Below are 25513 nucleotides of genomic sequence, written 5' to 3'. Positions count from 1 at the left end.
TGTTCCGAAGCACCTTTCCTCCTGCTTCGGAAGGTTTGCTCCTTCCCGTAACCGTGTGCTCTGTCTATTTCACCAGAGACAACAAGAACGATCGAAAGGTATTCTCCTCTTGGCTCTCTCGAATGTGGAATCAGATATTACGTATGCACGGCCTAAACCGTGCACGCTGTCCTCTCTCATTCTTCTTTCCCTTTCTCGTTGTTTTCTCTTGTACGTCTCTTCGTTTCACGATGCAATCTCTTGTTTCGGAAATTCGTAGTCGTTCCTCTTGATATTTACGTTCAAAGAATATAATCTAACAATTCATTCGCGTGATGATTCTGTAGTAAATTATAAAATTATCTCGCGCCAATCTTATTATCAATTCTTATTATCGAAAATAAAGAAATTTACATATATATATATATACGATGAAAATATCTGTAAACTTTGAAGAATGCTATATCGGCATTGTTGTTCTTGTATACTACCCGAAACTCAGGCTGCGCTAAGATCACTTTATACGACGCCGAAGCAAGAAACTTTATTTCCTGACGTTCCCGGCATCTCCGTAAATCTTGCCTCCTTTTTACCTCCAGATTTTTGCATCCTCCACTATTCGTCCATCTCCCTCCCCCCTCGCCCCGTCCGTCCCTTTCTTAATTTCCGTCTCGATGGCCGCGTACCGATTACGCCGTACCGTGAATCACGCGACGGCCAATCGGCGTTGCGGCGCGCGGTCGTTAAAATCGAACGTCCGCCGAACAGGGACAGATCGCTCGAGTTGAGATGCGTTACGTCCGGCCCTTTCAATCCGACCCCGACGTGGCACCGACCCGGTAATCGATACAGCAACGTCGCTGGATGCATCGGGAGCAAAGCGTCGCATTAAGGAACGACATACATCGAATCGAGACCGAGTGGCAAAGACCGCGGCCAGCTGCACCATGCACTGCCGTTGCCGGCCGATTTTATTGCTAATAGGAATCCGATGGACTCCGGAGCATCGATGTAATTTCCTCCTCGTAACGATCTCCGTCTCTCCCCCTTCGCGGCTCTCCCTTTGACTCGGTCAACGGAACTCGACCTCGCGGAACGTCTTGTCAAGTATCCTTCTACTTCGCTTTCACCGCGGATGCATCTTTAACCCACGTGATCTCACGAGATCCTTCGAGTTTCTGTGCATTCTAACCTTCCGTGAATTTTTGCTCGCGTGCAAAGTGCGATGCACGTTTAAGTGCGTTGCAAAAAAGAAGAGGCAGGGGGAGGGGAGAGGGGCGGAGCAGGGCAAAAAGGATGACAGGGAGCGAATTACTGATCGCGCCACGGCGCGAAAGAAAGAAATCGGTGAGCAAAAGAGATGGGCAAAAAATGAATTTACGACTATCCGGTCATTTTATCGGCGAGAGCTCCTACGGCCCTGAAGCTACGTTACCGATCACAGCTCTATATTACAGTAGGATATTCAAGAATCTGTCAATATAAAGAAATAATTATGTTTTAGAAATTAACAAAAAGGACGTGTAATTTAAATACTCTGTTAAGTAATATGACCGATTTCAAAACAATATTAAGATTGCAGTACATGCGCGACGGAAATACAAGCTGAAGATGTATTGTAAATATTACAACGCTCCGATACTTAATCCCTTCATGAAAAAAACTGACATCGTCGGGATTTATTTCTGAGAACTGCAACGCTACGAGTGACATGAATGACCTCATCTCGACATACACATGTCATAAACGGATATTGAAATTCCGCTGGAGTCCGCGTGGCGGTTTTGGAATTCGCCATCAATGATGAGCGCGTCGAGTAGAATGCATAGCGACGACACACGAGTAACCGTACAAGCGCGCAGTACGACGCGAATGCCGACGAGAGTAAAACCACATCTTGGTAACGACCACCAAGTTGGCGCGCTTCCGGTTACGAGATCTGATGAAGGAAGAAGCGAAGGTGGGACAACGTTGCCGCGCGCGCATCCTTATTCTCTCGTTCTCGCTGCATTTTTCTTTCTCTCTCTCTCTCTTCTATGCCGGTCGTAAAAAGGGCACCGTATACGATATCTTCATGGTTCGCATACGAATCGCTTCATTTCTCCCTCCTATCTTTACAGCGCGACTACATTTCTAATTCGGGACCCGTAGCCGACCATTCTTGTAAAAACGGAAAATACTACTCGTCATATATAGAACGTAGTTGTGATACGCTTATCTAAACCGTCAGCTGTGGTGAGCCGTGCTCGTCTCTTGTATCCATTGTCGTTTTTAACTCGCGTATTCAATGAAGCGACGTTTCTGGCAGCTTTGTCGATTGCGTATAAACAGAATCGTTTCACTAGGAAAGCTCACGAACAAACTAACAAACGCCACAATAATGTTATCATTTATTTTATTAAAATTAATATGTCGTCATACGCTTGATCTCTTATCTATAGAAAGGAAAAGAACGGAAATCTCTAAATCTAACTCGATTAATTCGGCATCAATAAAAAATTAGAAATAACATTTTCTAGAGAAACGGACATCTATGATTTCTAGTGTTAAATTAAGACATGCTCTGTAATATGTAAATTACCGTAAGGTATTTAAAGAGCGATCGTTAATCATACTTGGTACTCCGCAGGTTCCTATTAACGTCCAGATAAGCTAAGGACTCGATCGGTAATGGCCCTAGCGACAACGTAATTTATAGTTTCATTCGAACCTCGATGTATTACAGGAATTATCTGTGACCGGCTTGAATAATTAACGTGCTGCTTCGTTGCCATGTCTATGGTAACCGTGCCTTCCGCTATCGACAAAGTTTTATTACATTGGAAACATTAAGTAAAAACCTTTTACGTTAAAATCTTTTATGTTAAAATAAAAACTCCGTGTGATAATGTCTCTAGAGGTCCTTTAAATTTTGAAATTCAGGACATTCGTTGAATCATTTCTAATGGCAGAATAGTAGAACCCCTCAACATGGTATAATAAAGATAAAATAAAAAATATACGTAAAATAAAATTTTCTTTCAACAATTTACGTAGTTTATTGCTGCCATAGCGACACATTAGCAAGAAAAATTAAAATCTGGTTAATATTATTTTTATTTAATCAAATGCGCGGAAGAATTACTAATTAACAAATTTCGCATAAATTTGAGGAATTAAATCAAATTTAATATCTCAATCCAAATAAGAATAAATTTTCGTGATTCTCTGGTAGAAATAATTTCTTCAATGTTTCGTGGCCGACGATGACAGGTATGGTATGGGTGAAAAAATGACTTTAGCGATTGATATTAATAGCAACATGATACACGCGATAAACGGGCGTTTTATCGGACATGGACTTTTCGGCTGGGCAAGGAACCTAACCAAGTAACGGACAGACGGACGAACAACGAGGATGGTAGTAGTGTCGGTTATACATGCGAACAAGAATCGCGTGTTTCGTGTCTGAAAACAGAAGCGACTCGGCAAGACTGACGGCGAGGCACAGTATAGAGGCCGAAAGGAGACGTAGAAGGAACGAAGGAGAAAGAGAATAAGAGAGAACGAGATTTAGTTGGCGGAAGGGAGAAAAAGGGAGAGGAGAGAAAGAGAGAGTAGAGAAGCCGGAGATGGAAAAAAAGGATGCCCCGAGCACCACCTAATCAACATCTGTCTAGTGTCTCGACCTTCCTCTCAACCTACTCAACCCTCGATAACTCCACGTGTTGCGTGCTTGAGACGCGCAGCGAAACACGTGATGTTGCTTGCACATTCGTGGACTCGATTGTCTGCCTCGATAATGTTCGGCTGAGAACGTAAGCAGGGATAATAACGCTTTTACAGTAGAAAGCAATATATTGTATAAAAATACAATGTTTACAAAAAAAAAAAAAAAAAAAAAAAAAAAAAAATATTTTTTTTTAAATGGCTATATAGTTTTATTAAATCATAGAAATTAAAACAAAACTCTCTGAATCATAATTAAAAATTTTCATACAATTAAAATATTGATATACATAGTAAAATTGATTGAGCTCTTTCGTAATATTGCGATTTCACGTGGATCAAGGTGTGCGCGAACATCGCTGCGGGAGTCTCGAGGGCGTTCTATTATGCAAAACGGCCAACACCTTCCTGACGGACGTGCGACGAAATCGGAAGCCACAGTCCCTTAAACTTGAGGGTCCCTAATACCACGCGGTGCGTCATCACTCTCGGAGCGTAGCAAATCGAATTGAAGTCGCAGGCAATTCTGCGGACGCGTTGGCCCAGCAAAACGCCGTAGATGCCGTGCTTAAGGACAGAACCACGAACGGTTGCAACCCGACACCCGATAAATTCGATATCACGGCCCGCCCGCGCCTCGACCCGCATTTAGGTTGGGCCTTGGCCGTGGCTCGCTGCTCGCCTCCACGTACTCTCACGTCATTTTTGACCCTCTCCTTCTCTCTTCTCTCTTTCGCTAATATACTTCTTCCTTCAGCCCGTGTTCTCTTCCTCCTTCTCCCCATTTTCTCCCTCGCTACGTTAACCCTCGATCTTTCAGCCTCTCTTTCTTGCTCGGTCTCCGATTTTCGCTCCATCTCGTATTTACAACAAGTCTGAAATGAAAGAGAAAAAGAGAGAAAAAGGGAGAGAGAGGGAGAGAGAGGCAGAGAGATCGAGAAGATCAATCGAGAAAAAAGGCACGGTGCGCAAGCCAATCGCTCTTGCCGTCTTTATCTCACGTTGCAAACCGGCGGGCGAAAGCGCGCGGGTTCGCTTTTTTACTGCCGAGTCGGCCGTGAGGAGTATGTTTGGTTGAAATTTCAGTCGAGATCCTCCGCCTTTTCGGCGATGAAAGGTGGAATCGAGGGAAAAAGAACAGGTCAACCGGTGACAATAACGACGAAAGTGTGCACACAAGTGTGGTGGAAGAGAGACGGACGAGAGGGACGACGAGAGCAGGGAGATCGAATGCCTCGCGTCTTTCCATCTACGTGTGATCGAGATCTCTCTCTCTAAGACACTTTGCGAGATGCGAATTCTTTTTTCGTGAACACGAGCGATTCGTCGAGATGGACGTCCATTCGTCAGCCAAATTGCTGCCGCGCGAATCACAGAGCAAGGTAGACGACAATCAAAATGTCCTGAATATTATACGATTCTTTTTAATGTTTGCCAATATAGATTTATTCATTTTCCAAATTAAAAAGAGAAAATTTTGTTGCAATTGATAAGTAAATTTAGAGAATCTAAACAGCAATCTAAACAGTTTAATCAGATAAACAAAATCGGTCTACCTGTCAAAATACGTCCATCATGTACCAATATTTTGATCATTTCGAAAAATACATTTTTACTTTCTTGTTTCTGACATTTACATTATTAGGTCTCGTGTTATGTATAGTGCAATATATATGTAGTAATATGCCGTAACATGCTTACGTCAAAATGCACGATGATTACGAGCATATTACAAAAGACATTCGGAGCTTTTATCGCACAAGATGCGTGGCGTACCGATAGCGAGATATTCCGACACCACAATACTAATTATGCTTCCTTAAAATTTAATGCCGAGCCATTCGTTCGCCGCAACGTCTTTCGTATCTAATAAATCTTCCTTCCCTAACACGCGCTTCAAGTGGAATGTATTTCGTATCGAGCGAAACGCTCCTCGTAAGTCACTCCAGTACCGACCAATCCTTTAAAACGCGCAGCCTGTAAATACCACGTTGATAGCTCGTCCTCTCAGAACGAAGGGTTCGATTCACAGCCACGAGGGGCAGTGTACATTCCACGACTCGTCAGCAAATGTCGACGACGTCCGCCTCGGGGATTATGCCGAGCATTTTACCGACGTTTATATTTTATAACCATCGATTCGGTGAAGAGAAAACGCGTCCGTCTTGATTAACCGAAATAATAAATCTTAAATGCTACTGCCAAATATTCATTTTGATCTGCCGATTCCTTGAACGGCCAATAGAAAAAGTGTGAGAAACGGAAACAAAAATAATTATACATCAGCCGATTTTCCCACATTACTTTCCACGTTACTTGTTGTACTATTGCTACCAACAACTGCTGTGTAAAACGCAAACGTACATTATTCTTTAAATCTCGCGTACATCTAATGTTATCCATATTATTCCTATTCGAAATGCCGCGTCAGTACTCTCGCAATCTCCGACCAAGATGCAACGGAAATTGCATTCCGCAACACATTCGAATTTCGACGCGAGTTCCATCGTTTGGTTTATCGGAATCGGAGGGAGACAACGCCAAAATTTAGGAGATGCGTATGTTCGTGCGTCTGATTCGTCGATTGCTGAAAAGGTCGACAGAGAGAACGGGCAGAAGAGGAAGAAGACCGGGAGGGAGAGAAGGTGCATAAATAATGATGGCGAGCGGCATTGTATATCACGCGGCTTGGTGCGCGTCCACGACTCCTATCGGCAAACAATGTTTTATTCCCCCGTGGCATTTAGCCAACGAACCGGCGAGTATCAAGATCGCCCGTCCCCGGTAAATAATCAGATACCGAGCGTCCGAAAATCCCTCTCTTGCTCGCGTAAAAGGCACCGATGGCGCGGCCAGGCCAGGCCAGGGGACAAGATGCCGAAGAACGCACCGAGGAAGGATACCGTCGACCCTCTTTGCAAACTATCGCGGGTCCGCGTTACTTGATTCGGACGTTTACGCGCAGATGTTGGAGCGACATCGGCTCGCGCCGATATCCTCGGAAGAAAGAATTCAACTTTAAGTTACACACATCGGGCTATGTTAATCTGAAAAGAGTCGGTTTCGTGTCTCACATTCTCTGCTTTGTAATTTTTTACAACGGCTTGGTACAAGCCGTGTGGTACAAGCGGTACGCATTGCATCACAATGTAGTAGTACGCATGCTTATCTTATTATAAAATACTTACTACTTATCACAGGCACTCGATAATTTTATTAGGCATATATTAATCTAACTTACATAGGCCTCTATGCAATACTCTTATCTCATTTATAATTTATGCAAATCGCAAAATATACTCTTTATCAACTTTACTCAACTTAATAGTCTAATGTTAATTAGTATAATTATATGTACATTGACTCGGTTGAGTGAATCTATCCCGGATTATGACCTTTATAATTTATAATTACTTTAACATATTCTGATTATATTGTGCAATGACAAAAAATTTATTTTTATTCCTAGTTTTTTAAAGAAATGAATTATATTATATAAACATATTATAACATCGCGTCTCGAATAATTCACTTTTACTTTTTACATCGCTTGTATGATAACAGAGCTTTTATTGATATTTAAATACCGTCATATGTATCATGCGCTAATTTTTTTTTTTTTTTAAACAGAGATAAATAAAACAGCAAGACAAAATGTAAGTCGATCCAAGTAATGGATTTGTAAATTGAAATAATTATAAATATATAAATTTATCATTATCTTGATGGAAAGTAAAAAAATCTGACTCGAGAGGAAGAAGAAGACGAAGAAGGCATGCTTTCAGAGTCAGATTTTATCGAGTGCGCGTGATCTCTGTGGACCGGTAAAGTAAATAAGAGGGTTGCCTACTTCACGAACTTAACCTAAACCGTTCACCCCGAAGAGAAAAAGGGAATGAAACGCGAGAGGAAAAAGGGTGAGAAGAGAGAAAAAGAGAAAGAAGAAGAAGAGTCTGGTAATAAACACGCGTGGGCGAAGATCGGAGACTTTTACAGTAATTCCAGGCTCTTTACCCGGCAGATGCCAATTTAAATTCCTTTAACGCACACGTCGTATCTTTTTTCCCCTTCCCGTGCCTCCGTCGGACGTGAGAACGAGCACTTTGTTAAGAGCGACGCGAAACAATTCGAACGATTGACCTTGCGGTTACGTTCAATTAAATACGTATCATCGCGCGCTTATGTCGTAACTATATAATGATTGGTTTTGCGCTATTAGAATCGACCTTCAAGGTCAATCATCGGTCGGAAATCGATGCCGAATCATGGATTGCTTACCGGTAATTATCGCTGATAGCCAACTAGATAACGCGCAATTTGACATTTGCACGCTCTCTTTTTTTTTCCATTTCTGTCTCCTTTGCGCGCAATTCCAATTATCATATTCCGTGATAGATTACGAGATTAAAAATTGAAAAAGATTTTACTTCCATATACCCTTCTACACCCACGTTGTTATTTATCAGTTGACATCGCACCGATGGCACGCAGAGACGGCTGCTCGTTCTTATCTTTCGTGCGACGAAAATGCGTCATCGATCTCTCTCAGGGAGGTCGTCAACGAGATTCCTTACCGCGTCCGTTCGCCTCTCTTTTTTTCTCTCTCTCTCTCTCTCTTTCGTTCATCTTCCTTCCTTTTTCCGTTTAGTTAATTGGTGACAATATTAAATAAATAATCACGCGGCACGGAACACGACAAACGATTCCGTTCGAAACTTAGAGGACCTAGCTGGAAAAGATGCCAAAGGTAGACGAAGGAGAAGACGAACACGACGGGAGAGACTGGCCAGGTCTTGGGAACGCGGCGGCACAATCGTTTGAGAAATGACAACACGATTGTCGACACTCCCCCTTTCGGTTCCGGCCATCGCCGCAGCCTCTTTGTTTACCAACCCCTCATTCTCTCCCCGCTATAGCTTCTATACGATAACTACTAGTCGTACCTTTTCTTTCGCCCCTGCATTATTTACCGTGGTCTTAGATACTTATTGTTTGCTCTACATACAGTTTATTACATGACGGGAAAGCTATCTTTTGCGGCGAGCAAAACGATTTATGTTAACAAAATTGTTTAGTACTTACATGCCGGAAAGAGATGTAAGTGCGTATTTACGAAACTATATCGTGCACTTGTGTGATTAGCCACTTTAGCAAGATTTGATCTCGCCTTTTTCCTCTCTAGAGTTGGATGGAAAGAAGAGAGAAACAAGTAGATCCGGATGCGAACCGCTGCGTGTTACCGAATCGTCGATTTTTCTTTCGATAGAAATCTTCGATATACGATAGTTTATATCGTGATATGAAATAATGCGTTTTAAACGGAAAAGCACGACGCGTTCTTATTTTAATGCGATCTTAAATACAATGTATAATAAATATGTTATCGTTTTTATTTTTGGTTAAGGATTAAATTCTACTAAATTAAAATGAAGAATAGCAAAAACTAGCAGCTCTTAGATTATGTGTGATTATGCGAAACGCGCTTAATGTAAGAGTTATATTTTTTTACATTTTAAATTGTGTCCGTATTATATGTTTGTGTTACAAATTGGATCAATTTAATCGGCGAGTTATATGCGATACAAATTATACGCGGTTGGCATTTAAAATCGCTTACCCAATCAAGCGAATCGGAACGCAGCGGGAGCAAGGTATAGCGCAAAAAAAGGCTGGTCATTTAGAAATTACTTAAATCGTGCGGCTGTATGAGAGAAGTCTGAGAGAGCCAGCCCTATCCGGAAACGTTCAACCGGATTGCGTAATCGGTTATTCACGAGCATACTAATCGATCTTGTTTACGTACATACTATGTATACTCGCGCCAGCATCAATTAAATATAACACGTTGTAGTTGATTGTCTAATAGAGAAATTCCCTCAACGATAATCATTAAGACTACGCCAAGTCACGCGGAAGAGTTGACGGTGCATGTGACTACGCAAAGGACACGTTGAGAAACACTGCGACGACAAGAAGGGCAGCCATAGAACTTGGTGCAGAGTGAATGAGAGAAAGAGAGAAGGCAGAGAAATGTACAACAGTGAGCGAGATGGAGAAGAATTGTATGGAAGAAGAAGAGGAAGAGGAAGAAGAAGAAGAAGAAGAGGAAGAAGAAGAAGAAGAAGAAGAAGAAGAAGAAGAAGAAGAAGAAGAAGAAGAGGTAGGCCCACGTAGCCTCCTGCGAAGTAATATGCTCTCGCCGCATGAGGTCCTCTCCCCTCCCCTCCCCTCTCAGGTTCGCTCACCCTCCGGACCCCACGAAACCCTTTTCACGTTCGACCAGGTACGTCCCTCCGCTACATCGTAGGGCTCCCACTTGATCAATGTTTTAATTGCCGTTAATGATTCGAAGATATCTCTCACGCGTCCGAAAATGGAGAACGAGCGCAAAAGGGGGCACGAACGAAACGATAGAGAGGTTGAAAGTTGGAAGGAGGAGGATCCACAAGGATGCAAAGAAAGAAGGAGAAACGTCGTTTAAGTGTCCGGTGACTACATCTCGAACGAACGCTCTTGCCCCAGGGTCTTTGACTCTTTTCGTAGCCGCGGTTCATTGTACCGATGCTTTTCTAAGAGCATCTCATTTCGTATTCATTGCCTCGGCCGCGGGTATCTTCATTAGCGCTTTTGTCGAATTCCTCGCGAAACAAGCGGAGCGTCCACTATAGTCGAATACGTCCCGCATTCATCGACAAATAAGTAGGTAGGTAGGTAGGTAGGTAGGTAGATATTGTAGATAGACAAAAATTCGCCGGGTCGAACGGACTTTTCATCGTACGAGCGGTTTCGTTCACCTTCTAACTTTAAGATCAATTTCGTCTCGGACACAATGCGTGCTTATGGAATCATATATCAAGAGCAGTTACACACACGCCGCTCATATACTTACACTTCTCGGGACGATCATTTATTCTCGCTAATTGTTATTTAATTACGAAACATTAATGTTGAATCTATATTATCTGTATTATCTGTATTGCCTATCTGTTTTACTGCATTGTTATACATTACACGCAAATTTCACAAATTTCGCGGATGTTAAATGAAACAAATCACACGTGAATTCTAATTAATGAAATTAAAGATAATTAATTAATTAATATTTTGTACAAACATTTATATCTATAGAGATCGATTAAAAAATAAATCCATTTAAAAATCAATGTTAAAAGTATATCGTTAAATAAAAATTAATTCTACATTTGAAAAAAGTTATATGTATGTACGTTTCATCAAACGAAATTATAATGTATATTAAAGAGTTTATGAACAACGATGACGCACAAAATTCTCTTGCGCAATCTCTTTAAAGCGGATATATGTATATCGTGTGTATCGAGTTGTATCGCTCTTGATCTACCCGTGACCCACCGCATGCACGTGGTCCAAGTATAACGACGCGGCGGGAGATTGAAACCGCGGAACGATGGGGTCCGATGTGAGCGAGGTTGAGGATCAGAATACGGAGGAGGAGATGTATGAAATGGTAACTGTCAGTGTGTAGGCCAAAGTTGATGGCACATTGTCATATTAAGCCGGGGGTAATTTGTCTGGCCTTTTCTCAACCACCTACACCCGGGAACGATGGCTGTTCGATGACCTCTCCTGGTTTTCGATTCGACAACGACAGTGCGCCTTTTTCACGATTTTTTTTTCACCAATCTCAAGAGAAAAAAAAAACAGATAATAATGTCACGTATATATATTCGCGAAAAAGTATTCACAACATCATTTCTATCCTGAGCTGGACCGAAAAGTTATGAACACAAATATGCTGCGTTGAAATGTAATGATTACTAGACAGATGTCCATTTTCAATTACTACTGACTCTCGAAGATATTTTTCGATCGATTCTCTTGAGCGAACCCGAATCGTTTTTTATTCCACTTCATTTACATTTCAATATATTAAAAAAAATATTTGACAAAATAATTTATGGTTTTCTTGAAATGCGTCATTTAAAAAAAATCAAATCTAAATCAATTTAAAAATCGATAAACAATGTACGATTGTATACGCATACAAATTTCTTCAACAGTTTTATGTACAATGTTGCATAATGACCGGACCGAAATCGTTCTGATATTCATTCCTGGACGACCTCCGGGGAATACCGCGGTCAGTAAATGAGCCTAATTTTTATTTCCTGCGCCATTTTTTAATGTCACCTCCTCTACCACCGATCCTTAGCCTGTGCTGCCTTGATTACACAGCCGAAAGGAGATAGATCGAGCGCATTAGCTCTCTTAGAAGCCCTTTCACGCGGGAGTATGCTTTTACATGCTATCGCTACGAGGAATCCGTGAATGCGCGAGAGTGCGTGTACTGCTGGCTGGCCGCACACGCAGGACCCGGCTTTTACACCTGCGGGCCTACGGCTGTTACCGTGCAGAACGGTAATAATAATTTGGACGGCGACGAGCGGTCGCATTTGATGTTCCGGAGTCGCCTGCTGGGTGAATCGCGCGACAATGTCGTCCCCCCGCGGGACCTCCTAGCACGCAACTCAGTAATCGATCATTACTCCCGGGGGCTATTAAAAAGCGGCTGGGTCTTGGTCCGAATCCGGGCGTATAATACTGTGGCCTTGATTTTGTCACGATCGTCGTTAATTAATTCAGCTCACGAAAAGGTGTGAGTTTTCGGATCGTGCTGGTCCTCTCGTTACGACGACGGTCAAACACATTTCGATATCCAATTTTTCAAACACGAAAATCAACCAATCATTCCGTTATCATTTCTCGCGAGATGTGTGCGACTCGTACGGATTAATGAGAATATATAGTGCAGATATATAATATATTTAAATCCAACTTTTTGTTAACAACGTCAACCTTATTATTCATATAAAAATAATTAAATTTTTATTTTTATCCTATAAAAGTTTGTATGCAGGAAAAAAATTATATAATTTTTGGTATTAAATATAATTAGAATATTTATTAAATAAATTAGACATCGAGACACCGGTATAACACGACATCTCTCATTTACGTCTAGCATTCTAGCGATCTCATTTGTATTATATAATTAATACTCGTAATCATTTTTGTGTACAAAACTTTTTGCAAAACTATTATAGAATTTTCAAGCGCTTAAAATCTGATAAAAATATATTAATACATATATATTCATTATGCATATTGTATATTAATATATAGTCATTTCTGTAGACGTATTTAATATTGAGCAAGTTTTAAATTTTTGTTCGAAAAACGCTTCTTTCAATGAGATTAAAGTGTCTACTTTTTAAGTTGTTCAAGTTGAGCGAGTTTTTTCAATGAACCTGTCAGACAACATTTCAGTTTCGTTAAAAATTTAATATCAATTGATCGTAGCGAAAAAAGTACAACCTTGTTATATTTTATATCGTAAAAGAAACAACATTTCGATATCGTCAAAGAAAATGTTACTGACGCGCAACAACTCAGAACAAGAACGAAAGAAATCACTCAGATACGGGGAACTACCGACTTGCGAAATTACTATGATCTCGCTAGCATCTCCGGAAGATCGATAATAATCGCAATTACGAAGTAGTCACTCGTAACGAGCGTTCCTCGTGTACGTGGAGCGAGACGAATCCGCTACGACTCGTGCAGAAAAGAAAAGGCAGTGGGAAGGAAGTGGGAAAACCAGAGTAGACGAGGAAGAAAACGCACAGAAGGCAGAGGCTAAACCTAAAAGAAGAAGAAGAGACAAGAGAGAGGAACAAACTCCATTTGCTACGTGCATTGAAACTATCTCTAGAGTATACTCGACATAACTCGACGGTAAGAAATTTTTATATAAACATTTTGCATGTGAAAAAAATCTCATTGTCGTGTAAAATTGCATCATTATATGCTAATTTTATTGGACTCTCCGATTTGCTTCACACTTATCGCTGGTTAAATTTGTTGCCCAGCACACAAGCGCTTGCACGGAATCTCTATGTTAACGTTTCAATAACGGCGGGAATATCCGTGTGTCAATAAACAGGAGGAATTCTATGACGTGTAAAAAGGAGAGAAAAATACTTACATGGAAAATATATAAGGATGAAAGCGAAAAGATAATAGAATTTTAAAAGACAGACAGTCTTTTAAAACGGAGGAAAAAGAGCAAGAAGGAGAAAGAAGAACCGCACGCGCGCGTACGTTTACGATCGACCTGCCTTGCGCATCGCTTACGCACGTGCGTGTATATGCAAACGCGCCGCATGGGGCGACGAGACGACGGGGCCCGACAGAGTACACGAGGCACCGAGGCACCGAGGCACCGAGTCACAAGAGACGGAACAAGAAGAAGAAAAAGAGCGTGGAGAGAGGGTGGAAGTGGATGGTCGCGGAGAAGAAGAAGAGGGTGGTAGGTACTTCTGATTCTAATTACCTCGAGTTACGAGCGGACGATCCGCTGAGATCTATATACGGGGTTTCTTGTCCCCATGCGCGATTGCGCTCGCTATAATTCCGTTGCTCTCCACAGCTTATAGACCACGTACCGACGTAATGGTCCAACCAGGCGATACGATACGGTTACAGGGATGATGGGGCGACGTGAGCGCGCCTCCGGGATACTCTCGCCCGAGATTATCTACCGCGCAAACGCCGACTTTTCGGTTTCCTCGAGAGATTTCTTTAGTCTTACAGAACGGAGAGACTACGATCGATGGAAAGATGCAATGCGCGTTATAGGTCAAAAATTATATTTTCTCTGTACTGTATCACACACATTATTTGATGATTTTTATTCGCTGGTCGTTGGATTATTTTTGTGACATACGCGTGATTACGATAATGACAAAGTTGTCAATTAATTTCAAAACTTACAAATGGGATTAATTTTAAATTTGCTGCAAAATGGAATGGTAAAAGCAATAGTAACAGGTTTTGAAAGTGTACATTATAAATTAAAGAAAATAAATTTCTCGAGAAACCAGTTGTTCAACGTAAATAAAATAGGTGTATAAATGAGTAGGTAGTCTCCGTCTGCACTTGATAAGTTATAAGATTGCGCTATTAAAAAAAATAAATTCATACCTCTCATTTCACAAAAACGAAACCAATTAATCGAGTTGTACAAAACATTATCAACCTTTCGCCATCGTTCTTTTCTTTGTAATCACGCACCCAGTAGAATGCAAAAATAATTTCCGTCAATATTATTTTCCACATCGTTAAATCAAAACCGCATAACTGGTTTATTACAATTTAAATTGCTTGTCATTAAATTAATAGCTCATTAGGACACTTTAAAGCTCCAATTAGTCTATTTCGAAAAAAAGGAGGATGCGTTATTATAAAAAAACAAGATGGCGCGTTGTTGCTGCGAAATCTCAAGTGATTTTTTTTTACTTTTTCGGTCGGGATCTAGATTTTTAGGCCAAAGTCGATAAACGACTTCGTTTAACCATTTTTCAAAGCTGTAATTAATAATTACGCGTCGGCGGGCGTCGAGTACGATTGCTAAATTCGTTCGCATTTCCAGCATCCCATCCTTGCTTGTGTCCTACTTGTTGCTCTTTTGCACGCAGCTTCTTTTCCTGCGTTTTGATGGAATCACGAAAGAGAAAACAGAGTTCTCTCTTTCTTCATTCCTCGTAAACCGTGACCCATTACATTTCGGCAGCACGATAATGAGAAGGCGAGGAAGAAGAAGAAAAAGTTGACGACAACAAGGATGGTTGAGCAAGGTGGAAGCCCCGCAGCAAGGCACGAACTATCCGTACGTCATTAAAAACGAATGGAAAGGGTAAAAACGCCGCACCGGTCGCGGATTCCGTGATTTACAGGGAGGCGAGTACATGTGAGACAGCCAGACGCTTTCTGTCTAAAAAGAGTGTAATATTTATTCAAGAAAATGTTTCTTCACGCGAGTTCCGAAGGAGCTACAGGGAGTTGAAAGTCTTCCTTTCCTATCGCAGCTTCTTTCGTAAACTTGTACGAGAGTAGGATAAAATAATGGGCAATATGAGATCTCGTTCTTTAGAATAAAAGATATTTCGTCTTCGTCTTAATTAATCCTTTAATTCGTTCGATCGGCGACGAGTCGCGACAAGTTTACCTAGCGATGTATGAAGAGACTCAAATCGGCGTATCCAACCATGCGAATCTTCGACACGAGTAACCGTTAGAGGCACTCGGTGAACTGAAGAAGACAGCAATTACTTGAACGCGAGTCCTCGAGGTGAGCCGAAGGAATTTCAAACGTGCAACGATACTTCTACCAGTCTCACCTCCGTCCTTGAAATGATCCACAAGCTATTCTCAACTCGACTCCCTGCACTTTGCAGCTGAGCAAATGTATAGACTCTTTCCTGATTTTTTGAGACTGTCACTATTCACCGGCTCCTTGTTTTTTGAAATTTTCCCAAAGGATGTTTCAAATGGAATTTTGGATAATTTATGAGCATAAAACGTTAGGAAAGGTAGCGGAGATGGTAGATAAAATGTAGGTAAAAAGAGAGAGAGAGAGAGAGAGAGAGAGAGAGAGAGAGAGAGAGAGAGAGGTAGACCGCTACGTAATCTATCGACATGCATGTCAATAACAATGCGGAAGAAGACGAAAGCAAAGAGAAGGAGGAGGAGGAGGACGATGGCGATGACTGTGCCGATCTCGACGGACACGGGAGAGGCGTTTCGGTTACTGCAGGGGGTAAAAAACGCGTTTTAACACGGTTCGGTCACGATCATATTCCGTTAGCCGTATCGCGCGCTCTCGTTCGTTTCTAAATTAATCATTGAACGATAAAAGTGTTTGTTCATCGTCGCGCTATGACCTCTAGGATATTTTTACGACGAGCGGACGTAACTTAATTTTCAAGCGGACAATTTCGTCCAGCAACATTTGACCTAACGGCGCGTAATTCTTTTCTCATCGTTATCGGATGCGATCTCGCGACTCGACACAGTTGCAAGATAAGAATCCTGATTGATCGACAATAAAAATCGAGAGGAAGATGGAGAGAGAAAAAGAGAGAAAGAGAGAGAGAGAGAGAGAGAGAGAGAGATGCTCTCATCTGCCACTTTCAATACAGAAGCTGTAGCGCACGCATCTTACGCTCGGCCAATACAATGAGGCAATTTCGCGATAATGACGTTGCAAAAGTCAACGACCGGAATGTGTCGTTAAGTGGTTTCGGGAAGAAATCTAACGCTTTATTTTAATCGTGTTTTACGAGCGTGAAATGCGCGCGGCGTTACTCGACGGTCGTTGGCACCGGCGACCGGCGACACGTCGCGGTAAATAATGCAACGCGAGATTACGTCGCGCAGGACGAAACGCGTCGACCGCCGCAACATTTCGTCAACGGGGCCCCGAGCTCCTTAACCACCGCGAAGAAAAAGCGTCGTGGCCGTGGCGTAACGACCTGTAAAAGAACAAATAGCGTAGCGGTAAAAAGCGCTTCCTCGTAAGTAACGAGCATGATTTCGAGAACGAGATTACCTTTTGGAATATAAAATCCAAACACTCACGATTCTCACGCGTAACATCGGTAGCTATTACATTCGCGAGTCAAGAGTCGATGTGACCGACAATAATAATTTTAAAAATATTTGCCAATCTAACCGAGAGATAAGTCGCGTAATATAGATGACTTACTCAAGACTGGTCATTTGTCATCGTACAACTTTTCGGGATATCTTTCAAGGTATACGAGAGGAAAAGAGAGCAAATGTATCGCGTACGCATATATACGATATGGGATGAGGAGCGATAACATAAATAAAAAGAAAAAAAAAAAAAAACCACTGTCGCTTCTCTTCGATAGCCAACATTGTATGCTCTCGCAAGTATCTACTCCAATATGCACGAGGGTCTTATCGACTGCGCGGTGGCAAGTTTCGCGACGTATCGAGATGCAGGAGATGCAAAAAGAAAACGAGAAAGAGAGAGACAAGAGAGGATGAAGTAGAAAGGGACAGTAAAAGGATCGTCGGGCATAATGGCCACGGCATTACGATCGGGATTACGCGCGCCGAAAAGTAGGCCCGTTTCAATGCCAGGGCATCGTCACTCGAGTTCGAGAGGCATATGTTATGCGCGTTCGCCGTCCCTCCAACTTGCACACCGGCGACCGGCGACCGGCGTCGCTTCGCCTCGTCTCGCCTCGTTCAGTTTGACCGCGCGAGAGACGAAACTTTGCCGGCGGCCGATGCCGAAGGCCCTGCCATTCCGTCGGTCTCCGTCGGCCGTGCTTACGGCTGCGGAACTATTGGCTATCTCTTGTTGTGTATCTGGCATATTGTTAAGTTAATTGAAAGGGGTGATAAAATCGCGATGTTTTTTGACGTTAAGCGAGATGAGCGCATCGCGAGAGAACGGAGAACGGCGGTGGCAGAAAGAGAGAGAGAGAGAGAGAGAGAGAGAGAGAGAGAGAGAGAGAGAGAGACAAAAGGGAGAAAGCCGCGGGAGAGCAGAGGTCTAACTCGAGGCAGACAGAAAGAAAAAAGAGAGACGAACAGAGAAAGAGGGGGGGAGAGAGAGAGAGAGAGCGAGCGAGAGAGCGAGAGAGAATGCATGCCACGCATGCAAGAGGGGAGGAACGGAGAACGCTGTCGGGAGCCGCGAGTTCGCCGCGGCGCTGTCTGTGATGAACCCGAGGGGCCGGTGCGAGACCACCCGAACAGTCAGGATCCTCTCCTCTCCGGTGCTCGCAGACGGTATACGCAGAAGTGACTGAGATCGGAGGAGTGGGAGGAGAAGGGAGCAGACAGTAGTGGGACAAGAAAGGGTACGTCGGCGTGGCAGAGCGCCGACGCCCCTCGAGATTCTTAATTGCAGATAAATAATGAGAACGCGCGAGGTAGGCACTTTTGAAAGTGAAATTAGTTACGAGGGCCCTTTTGCGCGTGAGCGAGGAGAGACTTGTTTCCTTTTCCCACTCAAAGATGCAAAAATTTCGTCTTTATTGTTTTTCGCGTGCTAATGTAATGGATTTTTTTTCCACGAGATTATTTAGACGAATATTTACTTGATAATGTCGATTTATAAAAGAAAAATAGACGCGAAATTCGTCCATTCGAATCGTAGCTAGATCGATAGGATTTGTACGTGAAAGAAATTGTGCGTTGAATATTTTCTAATCGTGTCTGTAATCGTACTTGTTAACACGCCAGACGCATGAAAGATAAATCAAGAAAATCTGGAACGGTCGGACTGATTCTGAGAGACGACAAGATTGTGGTGTATCACGCTACGGGTCGAGAACTGACAGTATGACGCGACACATTCCTGCGAACGGCGTAAGAAGTAAGAACCTCGGCAGGGCTAAAGTACCCGCGTTCTCAGCGGCACGTCAATTTCCTTGACACGTCTTTCGAAATCAATCTGAGCGTGTCTAACGCCGACATTGACGAAAACCTTGTCGCCCCGTTCTCATGCGAGATACGACCGATCTTTTCTCTCACAGCACCGTGCGAGTGCCGAACAAGTACGAGAAATAAACCCTACCCTTCCCGTCCTTTCCCAAACGACGATCCTCGTCAGTCCTTCAAGTCACCTCGAGAGTTCACCGTGCGACGTTATTCGCGATAAGTTTCAACGTAGGTGACGCCGATGGCAATACGCCTCGAGCGCGTACCTGAAACATCAACTCGATTGCGCAACGACAAACGATCGCATATATTTTCAAGGGAAAGGGACACCGTTAACGAAAACTCGATCGTGAAATGGAAAGAGCGAAATACCGTTTTCGCGATTGCGGTCCTGATGCGAAATTTCATGTGCGTTGCAATTTCTGAAAACTCGAAATATTATACGGGGAGTGATTCAGCGGCGGTATCTCCTATCGGAACAACATCAACGTACCGCATCAAGCTGAGATCGCTTTCCGGACGAAACGTGCGGGGTCGCGCGTGCACGACAGAGATCAGGAAGGTAGATCGGACCGTGTTGTGCATTTACTATGTCCAGAATTTATCAGCGTTGCGCGTGCAGACGCGAACACAAAGTTCCGGGGTTGGCTGCAGTCTCTTTCTCTTTATCTCTCTTCTTCTTGCGGACGCAAATAATTATCTGAAGGATCTATGGCGTACTTTATGCTGGAATGCTTTTCTTGTACGGTATACGAGTGACGCTTGTACCTTAGCCCCCTTTTTCCGCAACCATCTACACTGATGCTATTATTCCCCCGCCCCCTCCCCCTCCCCCTCCACCCTTGCCGCTGTTTGTACGACTATTTACTGCGTTTGCATGCGAATGTAAACGAGCGAAAATATACGTGAGTACTTGCGAGTACGTGTCTATCTATGGATGTATGTGTGTGTGTATGTGTGTATGTGTATAAGTGTGTTTGTTGTGTGTATGCCACTTTACGGGAGCACCATGAGACACGAAGTACTATCTAAATGCACTGGCTCGCGTAATAACGCGAAATCCCACGGTTGCGTGTACATAGTCGTGCATGAGCGCGCGGCTCCGCGGTTAATATCCGCTCCAAAAGCCGTGAAACAGTATTACTCGGTCGATTCTTACGGGCCGATACGATTCTCTTCGAAAGTATATGTTTAAAATATATATTTTAAACATATACTTTCTTGCATCATGCGCGCGTTATGATCATGTTCATGACTTTTCGCTGCATTAAGTCACTGTGTCGTTTCGCGTAATGGTGCTTCCCCTTTTCCCCTTTCGCGACAATCGTTGAAATGATAAATACAATAATTCTTTCATTTCTTTCCATTTTCCTCGTGATTTCTTTCTCTTATTTTTTGTAAATATCGCGCGACTTGTATAGAATATCTTTTCATCATCTTTTCTCGGCGAAGTAAGAAACGAGGCGGTGTAATTCTGGACGGAGCACAGCGGTTAATAAGTCGTTTCAAGCTCGTGTAACCGGATGGTTCGTGTCAGGAAATCTAAGACAAACGCGCAAAGTGTGAAAATATGATTACTTAGTGCACACGTAGAGAAATAAAAAGAGAACGAAAGATAGGAAGAGAGAGAGAGAGAGAGAGAGAGAGAGAGAGAGAGAGAGAGAGAGAGAGAGAGATCCCATTTCGCCTCTGATAATAAATAAAAAGACAGACTAGAAAGAATATTTTTTTTCTACAATATTCAAAAACGTTTCCTTTTAACTCGGTCAATGACTAAATCAATCGCTATATAAAATGCAATTGGGCGATGTTATTGCTCTATTCGATGCTTAATGCAATTCCCCTTAAATTGCTTTCAAATGACATTACCGAGCTCGGACTGTTGGAAAGTTTCTTTAGCCGACGTTAAACGAGATAGTTCTAGCACAATGAATAGATCTTACGCCGCAAAATTTCGCAGCTCGCGCGTGTCGGAGTATGCGTTAGACGCGCTCGCGGACCCACAAAGCGTTGTATAACGTTACCCGGAGTTAATAAACCCCGAGGTCGAGGCCTGGCCCGCGGTTCTCCTCTTCGTCTTCGTCTCCGTCTCCGTCTCCGTCTCCGTCTTTGCATTTCCTCCGCCACCCCGTTCACTCTCATCTACGAGCGTCGACCACAATATTCCTTCCCTTCCTTCTAGCCCTGCCCCTCGTTCGTCCGCGATCATCCGCGCACATTCTACCTCTCTCTCTCTCTCTCTCTCTTCGAGATTGTACAAAGACCGCAGACAACGCTGGTTGGTTGGTCACCCGCAAATTATTTTCTCCCGGGAGAACTCATCTAGAAGATCCACCGCTGCATCGTTATCTTTTCTAATTTCTCTCCATCTTACCGCGCCCGCCGCGTTCGTCTTCCACTTCTAATCACGCTACGAGGCACGCCCGAAACCACACTAGAGTTTATAACAAATAATGGAAATACAACGAAAAGAATATTCGACTGCTAGAAACTACAAGATTGTGTGAATAATTGAACAAGCGCAAGAATTTATAATTTTCTTATTTATAATTTGGTTGAAAAATTACATATCAAAAGCTAAATTGTGGGGCTAATTGTAATAATTACAATTTTGTACGTTATCTAAATTATATGTATATATTTGCACGCGCGCAAAGCATTCTCGGCGGGCATTCTGAGCGCCTTCCGTACAATTCTAGAACGGTTGTTACTCCTTAGTTGGATCGCAAGTTGATGGACACTCGCGCGATCAATGCCCTGTTTGTTCAACGTATACGGCTGAAAGCGAACGATCGACGAATACGCAGCCGGTTTCGAAGCCGGAGGTGACTTTCGTGCTTGCTGCTTCGTGCAACAAGATTGCACGAGAAATGAATGGCGTCGAGACTCCGTCATACCGAAAATGCTCGAGGCATTATGGCGCGCAGCGACTTTTGCACGCACATGACGAAAGTATACATATGTAGCGGTTTCGATCGGACCGGGTCGACGTACATCTCCAACGGATAAAACGGTTGACGAGACGTAAGAGAGCGTTACAGAGATCGATGCAGAGGAATTCTAATAATCCAATCAGATAATGATAACCTTCCTCACAGTTCCGCTTAAATAGACCTATTACGTTGCCTCTTGTTATCGTTTAGACAGTTACTTATTTGTAGATAGATTATCGAATCTATAACATTTATTAAAATAATTGGCCATTGTTGCCTCCAACAATCTTACGAATGACAAATGCATCTCTCTCTCTCTCTCTCTCTCTCTCTCTCTCTCTCTCTCTCTCTCTCTCTCTCTCTCTCTTCTACTCGTAAGGTTTGTGTGATACGTTAATAATATAATTTACTAAATGTCTTATTTTCTAATTTTACGTAATAATACGCATCCATATATAATAAATTGAAAGGCTTGAAAAAAATTCAAAATTTGAGCGCCAAAGAGATATTATGCAGTAAAATGAATGCATTCTCAATTGCTCATTCTGCTGTCATATATTCAGTGTTCAACGGTTGCATATACCGACTAAAATTGATCCCTCAAATTTGTGTACCGGCCGCCGCCCTCTACTACGGTTTTGTCCGCGGAAGTTCCGGCCGAATTGAACGGCCGCGGTTTTTTGTTACAATTACAGCACCGATCGCGTGATGCCATTACAGGAAACAAAGTTGTATAGGTGACCGTGACGAGAATCTGGAATCCTCGTGTGGCCGCAGGCGTATGAAACCAGCTTTGCATGCGTATATACGATAAACGGTTTTTACGGGTCCATATAAACTATGCTGACTGCCCCAATAGTCAAAGCGGATTGGCGATGCGCGGAAAAAAAACGCAATTTACCGGTTACAGTAACATACGGTAACATACACAGTAAAGTCGCGCGAAACCTCGCGTTGCTTTTCAATTAATGCTCTGTCATTATTTTATCTTTCCACCGCGTTCGGATACACATATCTTAGATACGAGAAATACATGTTTTCATCGATATAATTTTTTAATACGCCTAATCTGTAAATATATTTGTTATGACTTCATACGACCGCAATTTATACATCCGATCGCGGATCTATAAATTCAAGTCAATAGCGGAGCGTGTAAATAATATAAAAAGAACCTCGATATAGATTATGTTTTCCGAGACAAAATGCGGCGAGTATCGTTGAACGTGACACGCATTTTGACAAAGGATTAATACATTTTTTTTTTTTTTTCCCAAAGTACATCGGATTCGCGGATCGCCGGCACGTTCCTTCCGCTACCAGTATTAAATCGCGCGTGCGGGCGCGTTGTATTCTTTTCCTTTCCTTTCCTTTCCTTTCCTTTCCTTTTTTTTTTTTTTACTTTTTTCCGGAAGAGGAAACCAGTTATAACGCTCGCAGTGTGAAGGCAGCCGTTCTGGCAGACAACTTGTTTTTCGCATGATTTACAATGGGCGAAACGCGGGCGAATTATTAATAACCCGATCGTCGATCAAGATTATACGTATGTGCACAGCCTATCGATATATTTCATGCACTTTTATCGGCGCCTCTCATCTGCTCCGCAGAAAGTTGTAGGGGAGATAAGTGGTGTCGAGAATCTGGAATCTCTCCGCTTGCGCCCCGAGGCTGCGAAACGCTTTGCACGCGTACGCTTTTTGTCGAGCGTTCTGCCTGCATGCATGCATGCAGGCTGCACCACAGTTACCTTGCTACCGGTCAATCGGTAGCGCCTAATGAAGGATCCAAGTTGCATCAAGGTAACGTTCTATCTTAAAGCGGCACCGGTGCCGGTCATTATTGATGCACTATAAAGCTTCCCCGGCGTTTTCTTGCCATCGCGCAGACTTATTAGTACGCGACCGAGGCTTCTATTTATACGCTACTATAACGCGCGGTAAATATAATTTTAATGTCGTTCCGGCATTTCAGTATATCACGCCAACGGGCTCTCTTGCGAGAGCCTAGAGGCCCCTGGTTGGTACATTGACATTCTCGAACATACATCTCGACAAGCATGATATAAATATAATTTTACGAGATAAATCTTGCATTATTTATGTATCTTGTCTGGGTAAACCTCCAGGCTGTAATTCGGAGCGAAAGAAGGATATAATATTGACGATAAAAAAATTATTGATGTATCAGATGCACGATATAGATGCACAATTTAGTTGGACAATGTCAAGCGTGTATTCGACATTAATGCATTATATAATCCATGTAGTCTATTAAACTTTTCTAAATGCAATTATCGCGTAAATGGAAGCGTGTCTAAACATCGGCAATTGCAAATCGCAACAGTCTTATAAGACACGGTACGCTGCCGTATAAATACATATATACCATACAAGAGTTCCTCGTATGCGCACGCAGCGATATCTAATGTAGAGCACATGTGCCTACCGGTGCGGAACAGACGCGGCTGACGTTTACGCAAGGTTTTTCCTCTAATCGGTAGAATCGGATCGCTAAATGGCCACTAAACACTCCGTTACACGGTACAGTGCAAATGCACCAGAGCGGTGCTTTATGAGCGAGGAGCGTATCGAGCACTGTAAAGTATGCAGGTTGCACAGCAGCATGCTGCAAGCTGGTTGCATATTGATAGCGAGAAAAAGGGACGATTTAAACATTTCTAATCACGCAAATATTACACAGCTAAACTGTTATATGCTTTCTCTTCGTTTCTCTTCAACATGTATAAATTTTATGTAAAATGTAATCAAAGTTCATTACTTCGTTTTAAGAAAAATGCCAGAGACCGGGAGGAAAAATTGAGGTGAAAACGATCGACGTCTTTGCGATAATAAAACCGCGGAACACATACATTTTACGATGTCAGATTGGCGCATCCCTAGTGCATTTTTCCATCGACGAGCAACGGCAGCCGACAACGTTAATGACCAATCATGAAAGGCGATAATAACAATAGCCGTGAATTACGATGGATACGTAATGCGCCTACTTTGACCCGCGAGAAATTTACGGGCAAACCTGTGCGCCCTAAGATTTCGAAATTTACTATCGTTTATCCGCGCTCACCATGCTGTGAAATTCCGCAGTGGGATATGTATATATTATATATACAGCCATACTTAAATAATACGACCATATGGCAGATCTATAAAACGGGACACGGGTAATCGTTGCTTTTTTTTATGTGGCGCCCATCTTTACTCGGGAAACATAAAAAGCGAGAGAAAGTCATTTCGTTTATCTTACCATATATATTACTATATATAATTCTAGTCATCCTGAGAGACTATCGATTGAATGATAATAATAATAATCTCTCGGAATGGTATTTTTAAAATTTCGACGCTGTTGATGCTTCTTTAAATAAGGTTATATATATATGTTTTATGACTGGGTGTTTTCCTAGTAGCAATCTCCATTTGAAAGACTTTTATAGCCGGATAACGATGTACGCGTGACTTTGATTAATATAATAATCCGTTATAAACTCCCAGTATCGGATTTCGCAGATCGTAAATCAAGTTCGCGTGCCGAAATCATTGAATCGATAAGCGAAGCTCGAATCCGCTACAGGG

General features: G+C 42.6%; 1 protein-coding gene across 1 annotated transcript in view; it reads right to left on the bottom strand.

The window, feature by feature from the left end:
• Ds (dachsous cadherin-related 1) overlaps positions 1-25513 on the bottom strand; it is a 310941-nt gene that overhangs the window by 224746 nt on the left and 60682 nt on the right. The window lies entirely within an intron of this gene.

Source organism: Anoplolepis gracilipes, chromosome 8, assembly GCF_047496725.1.
Source record: "Anoplolepis gracilipes chromosome 8, ASM4749672v1, whole genome shotgun sequence".
Lineage (NCBI taxonomy): Eukaryota > Metazoa > Arthropoda > Insecta > Hymenoptera > Formicidae > Anoplolepis > Anoplolepis gracilipes.
This window is presented reverse-complemented; position numbering and strand designations above follow the sequence as displayed.